General features: G+C 42.8%; 1 protein-coding gene across 1 annotated transcript in view; it reads left to right on the top strand.

The window, feature by feature from the left end:
• The first annotated feature begins 2,838 nt into the window (after nt 1–2,838).
• The window catches only part of UGT8 (UDP glycosyltransferase 8), a 77,179-nt gene continuing 64,806 nt past the window's right edge, over nt 2,839–15,211 (top strand). The window contains exon 1 of the mRNA XM_090036655.1: nt 2,839–3,162. The gene's annotated coding sequence lies outside the window, so the exon portion shown is untranslated. The remainder of the gene's footprint in view (nt 3,163–15,211) is intronic.

Genomic DNA, 15,211 nt, shown 5'->3' with positions numbered 1-15,211 from the left:
GTCCTTGAGAAGATCAAGAAGAAAGGTAATACTGAATTATAATAATTTAATTAATATTTTGAAAGGAGTGCCTGAAATACTCTGTTGACTTGTGGTCATAGCCTGACAAAAGTACAAAATTGTATAGGAGGTGAGAATAAAATGAGTAAACATTGTTTAGTCCATCTCCTTTCTACCAGGAAGAGGTAGACAAATAACTATTTTAAGGGAAAAGTTAGCCCACTCACCCCTTCTTAAAAAACAATAACAAATGATATTTTTTAAAATAATAAAAAAAGAAAAAATGATGCAGTTTTTTTACGATAAAAATTAGCCAGTGGATGGCAAGGTAAAATGTTGAGTAGCATTTGTAAAATATTTATATCTATACTACATTGGATAAGATCAGTGTTTATTTATAATAAACTTTCATGCTTCAGGGCATATAAGTCTTCCACAACCTGATGGAAAAAAAATAAGCTTGCTACATACTTTGTCGTACTGTTTCTTGGGGGTTTTTTATGCCTTTCTCTGCAGCTTCCCTATGTTGAGGGAAAGATTCTGGCTTGGATGGACTATTGGTTTGTTTTAGAAAAGCAATCCTATGTTCCTGTATACATTCTTACCTTTAAAAAACTCATAGTTTTACTTATACTGTATTAACGTATGTGTGCTCATTTAAGTAAACAGGTACCTGCTAGTGCTAGCGCTCTGCTCTGATAAAGAACTGTAATATGCATGACAAACACTGTGCATACAACCTTATTTTTAATGAATGTTACAAAGTCTGGGAGGGCAGCTTTTTACTACTCATTAGTCTAATAAATGTGTCACTTAATGTCTTTGTCTTTGTTTTGGATTATTGTTTTGGAGGAAAAGAATCTCAACTAATAATCAGAAGCAGCATCTTACAGGAAAAATATAAAAAAATACATTTCTCAGTCTTGCTTGATCCTGCCAATCTTTGTACTCCTAATGCCAGACTGTATCATCATTGCGTATGTATGTGCATGTGATCTAGTCAGACAATCTGATGTACAGCCTAGTGCATCTTGTTAAAACTAGATTGTGCAACATACAATTTGTCACCTGCATAAATAGTTGTCATGCCCTTAATTCTGATGTCGTAATGCAAGACATCTGCTGCTCTAATATGCGTCAGTAGCCAACTGGAGCTGTATTGTAGGATCCAGATAATGCAGGTTGACTAAGAGAAGATACATATGTATTAAGTTTACCTTGTAAAGAAATAGCTGGCTCTAAAGGGATACAGGTGCTCAATTAGATTGGTGTAACTTTTGTGCATAAAAATATGTTGAAGTCCTTTTTTTGGTGGCATACTGAAAGGAGCCTTTTCTCTCCATTTTGGTAATACAATTTCTGAGTTTGTGGCCAAAATTTGGCACAATGTGGCAGGATCAAGAGGCCACAGGTAGTTCCAGCTTTCTTAGGGTGCAGGAAGAGCATCTCTCTTTTATATATGTTCTGAATTTGCTTGGGGAGTGGAACTTGGTTAATTGGTCCTTAAAATGACAGACCGCAGTATTCATGACACTACCAGGCTTGTATACTCTGGTGTCAAGATTTCCCCCTCCCCACCCCTAAGGAGCTACTATACATCTTTTCTTGTTAAGGAAATTGAGTTTGCAGAATTTGGGCCAACAAGCAGTTAAGATCCAGAGGCTAGGGTCTTGTGCTGTCTGGAACAAACAAATTGAGCAAGCCAACTAGATTTTGAGACAATAATTTGCAATATTTTCTCAATAGGATGGTTGGATTTCCCTCACGCTCTGAACAGACCTTGCTCATAACAATGCAGATTGCAATTTTACACAGTACAATTTTCCTTTTAAACATGATGATTGCAATCTCTGATTTGAGGCCACTTTGCCTAAGACTTCTGCTATGTATCTAAGGCTACGCTGTCACTTTCAGCATGTTCAACAGGAACTGAAAGGCCACTTGTGGGGCACTTGCATAACTAGGGGTGGCAAGAGGGGCACCCACCCCAGCCATGAAGAATATCTCTGTGGAATATGAGCCATAGGGGGGTCATCACTGGCTTGGAGCCATTAGTATGAAGGTTCAGGTTGCTCCAGGATGGTTGCACTTGGGATATACCAAGCCCTATACCAGCGTTTCTCAACCTGTGGGTTGTGACCCAGAAGAGGGTCACAAGAATATATGAAAGGGTTGTGTGTGAACTTTAAAAATGGATTCTCCTTTAAAAGATAAAAAGGTGGGAAACCGTGGCTTTTCCCTTGCAGGCTGGCAGTGTTTCAGCTTGTGAGGGGCTGCTTGGGGCCCTCCATGCTCACCCTTGCCTCTGGCCCACCCCTCCACCCCCTGCCCCACACATTGGGGCCTGGGGGCAGGAGTGAGGGGCACTGGGTTGGGCTGGTGTTTACAAATGTGTCCTGGTACAGAAGAGGTTGAGAACCACTGTCCTATATGACACAAAGTAGTATGGGGCTCGTTGTCCATGGGGGCAGCAGGATTTTGGGGTGGGGGAAGGTGGAGGGTCCAGGCATTTGGTAGCAGGGCTTGTTCTCCACAGGGATTTTGGGGTGGGGAAAGGTGGAGAGGCCAGGTATTGGGTGTACTAGGTAGCAGGGCTTGTTCCCCATGGGGGCAGCAGTATTGGCTGGTGGGGTGAGGTGGCGAGGCCAGAAATGGACCAGATCCAGCTTTCTCCCAGCCCAGCGGCCGGGCCGCCCTCCTCCTCCTCAACTCCACCAACTTGTGGCTCCTGCGGGCCGGCGCCCGCGGGGCTGATTGGCGGCGGGAAGCGAAGGTCCCTCCTGCCGGAGGCGGGGAAGAGGCAGCTGCCCCCGGGGAGAGGCGCCCCCGGGAGCGGAGCCCGGGCAGTGCCGGGGCGGGGGGGAAGCGGAGCCAGCCTTGCCTGGCCCGGCACAGCGAGCCGGCAGCATCCCCCAGGACCAGGCGCGGCGGGCGGCGGCGGCGGGATGCGGAGCTGAGCGCCCCGGTGCCCAGGGCACAGGCAGCGGCGGGCAGCAGCGCTCCCCGCGGGCACCAGCCGGCAGAGGCGCGGGGCGGGGAAGGACCACGCCTCCCTCCGCCGAGCCTCGGGCACCGGCACCCGCACCCTCACCAGGTGGGCTCGGCCCAGCCGTGGGGCAGGGACTCCTTCTGCACGGCGCGCGGCCCCGGCCCCGGAGCCAGGTGAGAGGCGGCGGCGTGGGCCGGGCGGGTGCGGGGCTGGAGCAGCGCCAGCGGCCCCTGGGCGGGGGTATGTGCGTGTGCGCATATGAGTGTGTGTGTGTGTGTGTGTGTATGGGGGGGGGTGCGCGCGCACACGTGTTGCGGTGCCTCACTGGAGGTGCCTGCCCGACTTGGGCCCTTGAGCTCTGGGCGGGAGGTCCATCTCCCTCTCCCTGCTCCTGTGAGGGGAGGGTGCAGCAATTCCCCTGGCACAGGAGGGACACGGGGTGTCCTTGGGGCAGGGAAGGGGAGGGGTCCCCCTGTGGATGGAGAAGGACTGTCACCCAGCGAGGGCGGGGAGTACCGTGACTCCCTGAGGGCTCCTGGGGGGGTGGGGGGGCTTCAGTGTCTCCTGGGGAAGAGTCCTGGTGCAGCACAGGGTGCAGGTGGAGAGCTGGAAATGGGGCTTTCTTGATGCTGGGTGTCCCTGACCAGAGGAGGATCTGGGAACAGGATCCAGTCTGGTTTTCCCCTCTGTGCATGGGATTAGTCCTTCTGGCAGCAGGCTTCAAGGGGACCCTTTCTTGGGAAGGGTTGTCAGGGTGTGGAGGCAGTGGCAACAAATGAATCCCATTCCTTCCCACTGGGGAGTTTGGGAATGAAGCCCGGGAGGTAGAGGTATTGGGTGGGAAAGGGACTATGCATCTGGCATGGTTCATCCACTGCAATAAAGGAGGCACCCTTGGATCCCACACTCAGCCAGGTTCAGTGCTGTCCTATTATCTTGCCTGGTAACAGTTATTAAGTGAGGTTATGTGACAGGTTTAAAGATCCTTCGGTGTTACCTGCTGCAATGCAGCTTAATGGGAAAACTGCTTTGTTTCCATTTGATTTTTGCCTACACACACACAGGCTTGGTTCCTTATGGCACCCTCATTCATGTCTTGTGGCACAGGTGACCCAGTCTTCCAGCTTGAATGGATCCAGTTAAGAGCTCAATCCTCCTCCGGATACTCGTCAAGTTATCTAGTGGCCTGCAGATTTATAGGTGTCAGGCAGTCTAGTTGCCTGTTTGACCCTCCCAACATACTGCTGAAATGTACTGCCCTTGCTGTGAATGCTCGGCTCAGTTTAAAATGCTTTGCTGTTTGGTAGAGAGCATTACATAACTTTCGATTTCTGTGCCCTCCTTAATTAAGTATTAGAATCAGCATTTGGGAGAGGAAACTTTAATTACTTGAGGTGCTTTGTTTCACTGGATCTGAATACCATTTAATCCATTGCCTTTCAAGTTGTCTAAAGATGAGCAGTACTGAATACTTCAGACCAAAGGATCTTTATGGAAAGATCAAACTATAAGAGTCATGATTCCTCAAAATAATCTTTTGCAAACTAAATACTTAGACTTTATTTATTTATTTAGTCTGATGTGAAAACCAAGGGGTTTTATTTTTTTTGGGAATCATTTAAAATAATATCAGACTGTTTGAATACAGTCATTTTACAAAGATAAGAATGAAAATTAATGGCTAATCTTTAAACTGCCTGCAGCAATATTCCTAAAAGCTATTGCACAAGGTCACATAGGAACCTCAAACAACTGAAAACCATGATTCCAGCTGGAGTCGGTACGCCATTACCTCTAACTTCAAATGCCCTTGTCTGTCTTGTTCCTTTGTGTTATTGTTCTGAAGACTCAATGCTTAATATTAAGCTGATTTCCTTAGTAATTAAAACATGCATTAAAACTTGATGTTCCTTCAGACTGTACATGATATAATGAAAACATGTACCTGTGAACTTCTGGAGGGGGTGAGGGGGAAGGATTCTTATGTAAGTAGAACATACTTTCTGTAAAATCTTAGCAACTGGATTATTGGCCTGAAAGGACCAGATTTTATTATGATTTTTGTGCAGTGTCTCACTGATATCAACAGGAGTTCTGCCTACACAATAAAGGAGAAATAGCCCTCTGACTGCACCACTCTTTGTGAAGCATTTTAACGTATTTAGTTTGAACATCTAACTTGAGAATCAGATTGGCATGTTCTTTGTAAATGGGTCATACGGTACAGATTACTGCATTGCCATAAGCAGCTGTATCATTCTAAAATCAGATTTGCATTGAGAACTCTCATGTCTGGACACATCTCATGACTAAAGAAAAAGAAACACCAGGACTCCATTGTGCATAAAGGTTTTGTCATAGAACCTAGTTCAGTGGAAGACTACTCTGTAGGAATCTAAGAATGGAGGATGTTTCACTAAAGCAATGATGTGCATGCGACTAACTGGTCCATTAAGTTCATGGATACATTGGCTGCAAGTTCTACGTAGTGAATGGCTGTATGAGCCATGACTCTGGTTCACTGGCTGTAATAGCAACTGCAGACTGACTTTGTGGATATCCTCCATCCTGGTGTGAAATCAAGACCAGGATTCTCTAACACAATGTGTTGCAATCTGTCTGACAGGCATGCCACAAATTAGTCCCATACCCTCTCTGAGTGCTACTTTGACCTCATTCTCCTCCTGCCCGATCAGTTAGTTTGGTTTCTGCTTCCTGCCTTGTGCTCCCTTGCCCCATCAGCTCCTTGGTTTTTTGCTATTTGCCCTATCTGCCACTGTGTTGCCAAATGCCTGTCTCCTGCCAGGTCTACTGTGTGCTGCACATAGCTGCTACTCATGCCACTTGTACCATGTGTCCTACAGGATGGCTACCCACATTCTGATAAGTTTTATTAGCCTGTTGTGTTAGACCTTTTTGTTACAGCTGCTTTTTGAAAAGGCTGTGGGCATTCAAGACTGTCATCTTAACATGATTTTTATTTCTTACCTATTTATATCTTTCATAACCTTAGAGGTAAGTTATCAACCTACTGAAATCAGTATTTCATTCTAACTGATTTATATGGGAGGATCCCAATGAATTAAGAAACAAACATGAAGTACTAAGCATTATGAGTACTTTGTAAAACACTATTAAGACAAGAACCATCTTAAATATCTGCATTATACTTTTATCACCAACATTTCACACAACAGCTTCCAAAAATAAATTTTACTAACAAGTCAACTGAGAAAATCAAAACTTTTATCAAAATTTCTTCCTGGCATTGATGGTCAGTCTGTTACTAGAGATGCAAATGTTTATGTGAGGTTTGTCAATGCACATTGCCATCTATGTGATGCTGTAGAAATTGTTAGTACACGTGGAGAGCTGCAGTTTCTTTTTTACACCTGTTGTCTAGAAGATGCTTCTCACTTAAACAGTCCTCCTTATCACCTTGATTAGTAAACATGATAAGCATTCTTATTTTCTCTTCTCCTGTTTACAGAATGTTCCCTTACTTCTCCTTCTCAACAGAAAACCAAGCATTCAGTTTTCCAACTACCAGACTTCCTCTTATTTTCCTGGCCAACCTCCTCTAGTGTCTACAACAGACTTCCCTTTCTCTTCTATATCTTGGACACATTTTAAGCCTTTTTTCCCAGCATACTTCAGAAAATACATAATTATGAATGCCAAACAGCTCTTACCACAAAGAGACTAGGATTTGCGAGCAGTCAGGAGCCATGTGCTTTCCTTTAGCCAGCTGACATGGAAGACATCAGCTTTTTGGACAGGTTTCCTCCCATCAAATGTTACCAAGAATTTCTCTCAACCCACCAAGATCAACTGTTCATCTCAAGGACCTAACTTGAATAAATCCTTTATCAGTTTATCAGTGACCTACCAGGGCATCACATTTGAATGCCCGAAGCTATTAGGGACTTTGCTGTAAAAATATACTGCGTGTGTTCAACAGTGGTGTTCCCAAATGAAATAACTCCCCAGACTTTCATCACGGCTTAATTTTAGTTTCTCAGGGCCAAAATATAATGTTGTGTTTGATTAATATGTGTGCAGTAAAGAAAAAAAAATGAAATAACCAATTCCCCTTTGTTTTGTATTTACAACTTTAAAAATCAAACATATATTTGCAAACATTAACAGAAAATATCTTTCAGCTAACACTGTGGCAAATGTAATGAAAAGTTTATAATGGATAGTGTTTCTAAATGTTGGTATTTTTTCTTGGTTATTATGTTTTATTTGTTTGGTAAATTATGGCTAGTTGAGGGAATAAAAAGAGTTTGCTATGAAAATTTATTTTGTGAAGAACTCTATGTGCCCAGAATGAAATCCAGTGACTATGAGAGATCTGATGGTTTGGAGCCTCTAAGGCCAGTACAGCTGGCAGAATTTAAATAAGTTGACTTTAAAATTTAAAATGAATAGGAAGTGCAAGTGTAGACCTAGGGCTTAAATGCTCAGTGTACTTCCTCTGTGGGAATTTCTTTCTAGTCTTCAAACTTGCCTATTGCTTTATAAAGTAAATCTCATATGAAATTTCCTTTACCACGGTTGCTCCAGCAGACTTAGTGGATCAGAGTAAGGGAGAGCACTTTGTACTGGTAGCTGTAGCTCAGCAACTGTCTTAAAGAGCCTTAGCTGTACGTATAATTTGAAAGCGATACTAGAGAGAAAAACCAAAACTTTTCAGTTATGTTTTAGTGAAGAATTATGTGCATTACTATGAAACTACAAACTCTAACTATGACTAAGATCATCCCTTAAAATAGAAATGTTAATGATTTTTTTAACCTGTAGTTTTATGAAACTCACCATATAATTCAGTGTCTTTTGTCATATTTGTGGGCAGAGCTTTCATTTGTGTTTCTTCTAAAGTACCCAAAGTTTTATTTACTAGGAGCAGTGTGCCAAACTAAATACATTCTAAACCAGTAAGCTTTTGCTAGAGAAAAATGTCTAGTTACCTAGTTCAGCCTGATTTTGAAAACAACTGGAAAACAACTGGTTTCATTAGCATCCCCACGTTAGGTATCAGATAATTTAGATATTTTTGTTTACCTTAATTACTGCATATAGACTATTGAAAGCAGATCTGAAAACATAGTACTAAAGCTTTGTCAATGGAAAGTAATGCTGAGATTTTGATTTCTGAAAAGATTTTACAATCAGTAAACAATATGGCCCAAATATGATTACAAAAAAGAAAGCCAAATTAATTAAATTGATTTGCCAGGATAACCATTTTAGAATTAACATTCTAATGCACATCCACAACATACAGTAAAAACTAAATGTTGTTTTCCTTTTGTTGGCCATGTGCTATTTTCAGCCAAGGGGGAGGGAGTGAGGTTGAGGAGGGAACTTCTGCCTCCTGTTTAATTGGCTGCAGCCTCCAGCCCATACTGAGCCTGGTCTCCTGATGTGACTGGTGCCTGTCTGCCATCAGTCCAGCACTGACCTGTAGTAAGCACCCAAGGCTCATGCCCTGGTTATTCAGCCCTGGTTATTCAGCCCTAGTTACACTACTGAGTGGCCCTACTATGTACAGCAGTATTACGACACAAATCAGCCATTTGTGTTAGACACAGTTTATTTATTCACTTCTAGATGAGAACAGGGTTTAATGAAATGCTGTTTTTATTACTGATACTTACATTTGTTTCACATACAGAGTTGAGTACTCAATTCAGGTGCAGCACGACTTGCAAACTTTGAATTCTGTAGTTTATTTTAAACACTTATTTGAATCAGTATTCTCACATTTGTAAGGCCTGGATTTTGAAAGCTTACTCAATTCACTGACACACAAGTAGTCCCACTGAACTCTGTTGTAAGTGGTGTAACACCATATGTGTGTGAGAGAAAGTTTGTGCAATTTTATGAAAACAGTCATTCACCGTATGTACTTACTTCATTTTGGGGAAATAAACTTGTTTTGTAACAGCTTTCAAGAAAAAAAAAAAGTATTTGCTTTAAAAATAAATAAAAGTGACTGGTGTATTTTTTACCTGTAGCTAAGCTCAGGGAACTATCAAGCATGCCTGAACCAGTGAAGGGGATCAAAGAAGTGGTCTGGTGCGTTGCCTGATGTGGATATATGTAAGATGATAGGAGGAATGAGTATTTTGGAGAGAGGACACTTTGTTCACATTCAGAGCTAGAGTCGCTTTTGCAATCTACTTGGTGCTGATGTCAGCAGGTGCACAGGTTTGTTGAGAAGGTGGAGATTCTGAATGCTATTGTAATTGGCAAATACCAATTTGAGATGTGTACATGTGTGGGTGCTAAATGGGTATACCTCCTACAGCTCCCTTGTGGGCTGGGGAACAAACCTACACTACCAAATGCAGATAGAAATATATTTCCTATATCTCCTCTTCCACTGCTGCTGAATAAAGCTTCCTCTTCCCTCACTCCCAATTTTAAACAGAACAAGGCATGATCTAGTTATTAGAATATTTCTTGGTTTCTGACACTGATTTAATACAGTTAGCTGTGATTGTATAATAAAAAAGCAGAAATAAAAAAGGGTATAATAACAACAAATCTTTAAAAAATCGATCTTAATGGACAAGCTGTTAAACTTTTTTTCCAGCTGTTGCTTTTATATTTGAAATTTGGCTAAAAGTCACAATGTACAAAATTGTTAGTGCCTGTCAATGCCTGTGGCAGGTTGATAAGATTAGTTTGTATCACTCAAGGATACTTGTCCAAATAAAATATGTTAAATGCAGAAGCACACAACTAATGAGAGTTCTAAGAGTATTTAACCCACTGAGTAGGTTAACGATATGTATTATGAACCCAATTCAACAAAAAATTCTTTTCTACTGCAGGGATGTAGTTAGCTGTGTTAGTCTGAAGTCAAGCACAAGGCAGGGCAGGGTGGCACCTTAGGCTGTATCCAGATATGCTGTATGGTATGGCTTGTTGAGCAGCAAACCTCTTTGTCACACCACAAATCACACTGGCAAATATTAAAATGTGTTCCATGCTGCAAATTTGCACATTGGGGCCAAAATTTGCTACCAGGATTTCCCAGTAGCAAAAAAAGAAAAAAAGAAAAGGAATAAAAAGTGGCATAACACATGCATAACAAGTGTGTGCCAGCACACATAGAGGACGGGGCATACAGAACAACAGTCTGTCTGCCACTCATGCTTCTGTGCTACCTGACCCATGCATCTGCTGCTCCAGTCAACTAGGTGAGACTACTGGGACCAGCACCAGTGCTGGCCCCAGCCTCCTGCTCTCCCTGGCTGATGAGCTGGGGGGAGCTGGGAAAGAGAAGCTTGTCTGTTGCGGGACAAATTGTCCTGCAACGAAACACACATGAAGGGGCATGCACTGCAGTAATTTGTGAATGTCTGGATGTGACCTTAGAGGCTAACTGGTTCAGAAATGCATAAACTTTCATAGGCAACAGCCTACTTTACCAAATGCTACTACAGAGATGTGCTTTGTAGCGAAGAACATCTTTTCAGCATGTGGTAACACCTTAAAACCACCAGGTGGAGCTAGTATAGAACACAAGCTCTCTCTAACTCAAGGATTGGCAACCACCCCCAGATATAGTGGATTTGGTCCACAGAGTAGGAGCTTCAGAGGCAGGAGTCTTCAGCAGTGGGAGGCTTTGCCTGGACCATGCTGTGCCATGCTGCATCCTGGGGCTTTGTTCATGCTAGGCAGCAGAGACAGGCAGTGGTAATGACGGCAGCTGGGTACTGGCTTCGAACTGCCTTTGACCTAGGCAGGGTAATTCAGTCCTATCACCAGAAGGCATTGTTGATCTCTGCTATGTTTTCTTCTAAGAGCAGCTACATCATAGAGAAATACTAATTGTTGGCTGTGGTGCATTTCCTTTTAGAGGCTGATTGAAAGTTGGGGTTTTTTAGGATGTAGACATATAACACATTTACATCAGTGTATTTTATGTTACTTTTGCACACCAGTATGGATTACACTAGGAACCAGAGCTGATCTATGAACAGTTAGCCATTTCAGGGCAGATACACACACTGCTTTTACAGTAGATGCTAGTATGACACCTTGACAGTAGACAGTGGGTGAACAGGTAATATACTCTGTTTGCCTTCAAGAAAGAGCTACCCTGAGGTAGCTGCAGACACATGACACTTATACCTGTGTAATGTTCTTTGGTATAGATTTACCCCTGATTTTTTTTTTTAAGTAAGTCTATACCATATTCAAGTATGTTACATTGATGTAGGAGTTTACTTTTTCTGTGCAGTCTTTGTTTACACCAGAGTAAAGGACAATTACACTGGAGTAAATATGTCATTATTATTATTATCATTCTTGTAATTGTTATTATGACCATTATTACAGTTGTTGTTATAGTAAATGTTATCATTTAGATTTATATCTTGCCTTATCTAGAAAGACTCAAAATGTCTTATAATAAATGACAATTTTTTGTATTCTTAATTGTGAACTGTATTAACTTAAAGAATTTCTAAACATGTCCAAACCCTTAGGTGAATCTGCTATTTAGAGATTACATACTTGCAAACAGAGTGCATTACAAAGTGCCAAAATATTACAACATTTAGCTAAATTCACTACCTAAAAGTTTATTTTAGTAAATTGTGGGGTTTGAGAACTGGAATCCAGGGAGAGTGGAATTTATGAGAAGTGTTTATGTGTTCTAAAGTTGTGTGCACAAATAGGGATGAAATATTGAAATTAATAGAATTTTGGGCATTTCAGACCTTTTTGTAATGGTAAAATAACTAGTAAAAGCTTCCTTGCTCCAAGGACTTGTCAGGTTCACTTGGACTCCTTTATTGTTTCTTTCTTATACTGCATTCCTATACACTTTGTTAGACTTGACTAGGAAAGGGAATTGATGCAGATGATAAAACTGGCAGTCTGGAAGGCCTTTCTTGCTCTGTGAGGATATTTTGAAATCCCCAGTGCAATTTCTTTCATTTTATACTATGTGGGAGCATCTATATGAACTGCTAGTGCCTCTTGAAATTCTGGGGGGTACAATTTGTGGTGGGCAGTGTTGGCAGAGGGGTGGTGAGTGGTGACTGCCCACAGAAGCCAGCAGTGGCGGGAGAGGGGTTTGTTAGCGGTGACTGCCTACAGAAGTAGGCATTGACGAGACTGTCCCTCCTTTCCATCTTTCCTTTGATCAGCTTTCCTTTGTACCTTTCTTCACCAGGTTCATTCTTATGCTCGACTGAGGCAGGAAACTAGGAACAGGGATCACTGACTTGAGATAAGACAGTTTACTTCACTCTGTTCCCATTCTCATCTACTAGTTTACATACCAATCTATTACTATATTCCTGGTCTGTTAATTTATGCATTTTCCACATATATCCTCTTCCCTGCCTTTCAGATCATTTCTGTATCTGCACAATTTTTTCCTCCTTCATTCACAGCTGCTGTATACATGCAGTTTACACATTTAGTTTGCTATGGACTGCCAGGAGGGGAGGGCCTATGTGGGTATCATCTGATAACCATTTCCTGCCTTGTTACTCCATTTTATTTACTAATTGGTAGCAAAGGAGAACAAGGAAGCAATCATAAGTACAAATTATTGCTGTTGGATAGAGGAAATGATCAGCTGGGATTCCTGTTCCTATACCTATTGCTGCAGTTGCTCCATCTACTGGTAGACTAGAGGAAAGTTTGACACTCCAAAGTCTAGCCAGACAAGGTTCTTTGGGTAAATCTGGTATCTTTCATTAAAACAACCCATATCGTTGGAAAAAATCTTTTCTGCAAGCTTTCGGATATAAATACTCTTCATCAGGCTTAGGAAGCATCTGCAGTTGGTATTTGTGTTCTGCCTGGATGAAATGAATAGTAGAGAAGCCAGAGGTTGGGCTGGTATGCATGCAGGAAAGCCAGTCAGTGAAGATGTAAACTGAGGAGTCAGTGGGTGAGAGACAGGTTGGCAGTGGGACGGTGGGGAATGAATGTAGCTGGTAAATAATGGAGAGGTACCTGGGGTCTAACCAAGCACCAGGACCGTCCAAAAACCAGCCTGCAAGTTGCATGCAGCCCACATGTGATTGATTCATGGTTTGCAGATTCCTACCAGGCTCTCACTACTGTATTGTTCCTATTGCTGCTGTAGTTGGATTTTTTGGGCTCCTGCTCTCTCCTCCAGCTTCCACTTCCTGCCCCCACCTTGGGAGTGGGCAAGTATGGCTTGCAGGTGGCCAAGGTGCCTGTATGGTGGGGTGCCCCTGTGGCACATGGTACCCAGCTGCTCAGAAGTTGGGCAGCCTTCCTGTAGAGGATAGGCTGCTCTTGGGAAATCTGTTTACCTTTTGGAGTAGGCCAGGTGTGGTTTATGTCCATCTTCTTACTCTCTTTCACACAAAAACTCAGTTCATTGGGCCAGTGAATGCAGTGTCTGACACTGTAGCCAAGTGACTTAACTGGGATGTGAAAGCTCTATAGGGGCATTGAGAAAATGTACTCCCAAAATAACTGGCAACCTGTTTTTAGGCATTTACCTGGGAAGCGGGAAACTGTGGTTCAGTCATTGTTCTGAAGCAGGCAGGGGAGACATCTGAACCTTGCTTTAGTCACTGGGGTATTCTGAAGTAGTTGAAGGAACGACTATTTTTAACCAATATGTTCATTTCTAGGGAAAGTTTTGGTTTTGGTGAGTTACTATTTTCTGATTAAAACATACATTTAAAAAAAATCCTGATTACTACTAAACATAAGTTATTTTTTAAAAGATGCTGAGCACTCACAACTATCATTGACCTGAAGTATCTATTTATACATTTCGGCATCTAACTTAAAGCCAAGTTGAAATTTTTGGCCTGGAGGTTCTGTAGAACAATTTTGAACCAACAGAGTTCTGGATTGCAGGTATTTTTTCAGCTGTTAATGTATCAAGTGGGTTTTACAGAGATAAACATTAAAAAGGTACTGGGAAATTTCCAGATATATAAACCTGTTCTAAACTCATAGTAAATGGAAAATATCTCTATTGACTTCTGTGGAATTTGGAATAACCCCCAGTATTGTACAACTGGCTTATGCAGTAATTAATTTGCTGTAATAAGAGTATTTCTAATACTGTAATGCTTTGTAATATTTTGGAAGGTGGTTATGTGGTATTTTTCTATGAAAGCTATGCAGGCAGGATTCATATTAACTTTTCGGAGGCGGTTTCAACCTACTGTAGAGGAAGTCATGGTACCCAGCTTTGTTGGGAGAGACAATAGCAGAAGTATCCATTGTTTGTCTTAAGAGTGATACTACTACCAGGTCACAAAATCCTTAGAAGTAGGTGTAGCAGTGGACATAGTCTTTCTGGACTTTAGGAAGGCCTTTGACACAGTCTCTCACCCCATTCTCATTAAAAAACTGGGGTACTGTGGCGTCGACACCTACACAGTCAGATGGGTCACTAGTTGGCTGGAGGGCCGCAACCAGAGAGTGGTGGTGGATGGGTCTTATTCGACCTGGAGGGATGTGGGTAGTAGGGTCCCCCAGGGCTTGGTCCTCGGACCCACACTGTTCAACATCTTCATCAGTGACTTTGACCGGGATGTAAAAAGCACCCTGTTCAAATTTTCAGATGACACTAAGATGTGGGGAGATCGGACTGAGACAGGTTACAGGGGTGGGTGGATGAGAACAGGATTGGTTTCAACACTGACAAGTGTGAGGTACTGTACCTGGGAAGGAAGAACCAGCAGCATACCTACAGGTTGGGGAACTCCCTTCTCATCAGTGCAGAGGCAGAAAAGGATCTTAGAGTCATTATTGATGCCAAAATCAACATGGGCTGACAGTGTGGGGATGCAGTCAGGAAGGCCAACTGTACCTTGTCATGCATCCACAGATGCATCTCAAGCAGGTCCAAGGAGGTGATCCTCCCCCTCTATGCGACACTGGTCAGGCCGCAGCTGGAGTACTGTGTCCAGTTCTGGGCACCGCACTTCAGGAGGGATGTGGACAACATGGAGAGGGTCCAGAGGAGGGCCACTCATATGATCAGGGGTCAGCAGGGCAGGCCTTATGAGGAGAGGCTATGGGACCTGAACCTGTTCAGCCTCCACAAGACAAGGCTGAGGGGGGATCTAGTGGCCTGTTACAAACTAGTCAGGGGGGATCAGCAGGCATTGAGGGAGTCCCTGTTTCCCCGAGCACTACCAGGAGTGACGAGAAATAATGGTCACAAGCTTGCAGAGGGTAGGTTCAGGC

This window comes from Crocodylus siamensis, chromosome 2 (assembly GCF_052110815.1).
Source record: "Crocodylus siamensis isolate JL-2025a chromosome 2, ASM5211081v1, whole genome shotgun sequence".
Classification (NCBI taxonomy): domain Eukaryota; kingdom Metazoa; phylum Chordata; order Crocodylia; family Crocodylidae; genus Crocodylus; species Crocodylus siamensis.
Note: the sequence above shows the minus strand (reverse complement) of the source record. Positions and strands in the feature narration are given on the sequence as shown.